Below are 1,778 nucleotides of genomic sequence, written 5' to 3'. Positions count from 1 at the left end.
TGTGCTCCTCGCTCATCACTTTGAAGATCGTCTTCTCGTATGTCTCATTTGAGTTAAAAGTTGTTCGTCTTTTTCATTCCAAGCATGAAAACCTAGGTTGAATTTTTTCAATGCTAAAGATATCTTTTCTAATGTGGTTAATTGTTTGGCAGCTTCATTATTACAATGGTAGCTTACAGAAGAACAGGGAGTCAATTTGGCTGGGGACACAGAAGACGTGCTTAAGTTTAAGAAGTTATCGACTGTAACTTTTGTGGAAGAAGAACTATCGGAAGAGCTACTGGAACTGCTGCTAGAACTTTCCTCTGAGAGAGAATGTTCATCTGTTTTTCTTTTCCACCACAGAATTATTTATAGAAGGAATCAGAGCATCACAATGATTGAGTTTCCCAATAGGTAGTTTCCCATCTAAACGTATAAAGTCCGTGGACGCCACGGTAATACATGTTGTGGTACTCGATCCTGAGATATCTTTAGTCCAGGACCATTCCGAGGCACTAGTCACTGATGTGCGACGAGAATCAGCATTATTATTACTTTCAGATGTCATCTTCCTAAGTTCTTTATCATGTGTTTTCTCAAGCAGACCCTGACTCAGAATGGATGGGGAAGTAATAGTTGAATCTTCGTCTATAACTGTCTTTCGTCTCACATATTTCTCTTACAGTTCTCTTAATGACTGGTGATTTTTTATCTTTGCATAAGACTGGGGAGCACACAGCATTGGATTCAGTAGCACTGTCTAACTCAGCATTACTTTTAATTGCTTCATCTTCTGCTTGATTCAGGATAATAGGAGAGGTGATCTCTTCATTATTTGGCTTACCTCTTGTAGATTTCCTAACTGTCTTGTTTACTTTAGATATTTTATTTTGTCTTGATAATACTGGTTTCGTGCTACTCTGATTTTTTTTGGAGTTTTTCTGTACTGGAATTGGAGAGAATATATTGAGAATAAAGCAACTCAATTACAGTTTTTTTATATAACTCGCAATGAGAAGTTAATTATAAATTTATACAAACCTTTGGATTTTTTCAAAAGGCCATTGCTTGTTGACTTTTCTTTGGGCGGTTCTGTGGGTTTGTTTGTAGAGATCACTTCTCCCGAATCATCAGGAACTGAAAATATTCACTGTATTACTTCAAGAAAACAGTTGAATGAGCATGTTCTTAAATATCTCGTCACAGTTTCATAGGTGATGTTTAATACTGTTCACATTTAAAAAAAAATAGTTATAAAATGTATTTTTACCTGCGTCAGGCTCAGGTTGTATTCTCTTTTTCCACGCCCTCTTTTTCTTCACCACAACTTCATCATTAGTATTTTCATGAGCTGATACTTCTGGAGAAACAACGAAAGCAAGTCAAATATTTCATTTAAACTTGTCAAAGCATTGTCAAATGCAAAAATCGACAAACAAATGAAAGAACTTTTTTCACAGTTAAATGCAAGTTAGGTACTTGAACTTATGCGAATTTATATATACATGCTGAATATATTTGTAGCAAGTATTAAAAAGTAAAAACTCCGCAGTGCAGTGCTTCAACCAGTGTGTGTTGCCAGTAATAATGACATATATGTGGGAATGAGGGTGGATTAATGTTAGAATGATTTGATGTAAACGAGCGACCGAATGACTGAAGACTAATGTGGAGTGAATGAGACGAGCAAATGAGTAAAAGAGTGTGAGTTTTGATCGGGTGAGCCTACGTGCTAGTTGTCTTTTCTGTTTTCATTGTTTTCTTACGTATTCAGTAGTTTAATTTTTAATAAACTT

General features: G+C 35.7%; 1 long non-coding RNA gene across 1 annotated transcript; it reads right to left on the bottom strand.

The window, feature by feature from the left end:
* Positions 1-669: 669 nt before the first annotated feature.
* Positions 670-1,340, bottom strand: LOC141441111 (uncharacterized). The gene is made up of 3 exons (XR_012452776.1): positions 1,253-1,340; positions 1,024-1,119; positions 670-928 (listed from the first exon to the last, which is right to left on the bottom strand). It is a non-coding gene; the product is annotated as an uncharacterized lncRNA (long non-coding RNA).
* Positions 1,341-1,778: the final 438 nt, after the last annotated feature.

Source organism: Choristoneura fumiferana, chromosome 23 (assembly GCF_025370935.1).
Source record: "Choristoneura fumiferana chromosome 23, NRCan_CFum_1, whole genome shotgun sequence".
Classification (NCBI taxonomy): domain Eukaryota; kingdom Metazoa; phylum Arthropoda; class Insecta; order Lepidoptera; family Tortricidae; genus Choristoneura; species Choristoneura fumiferana.
This window is presented reverse-complemented; position numbering and strand designations above follow the sequence as displayed.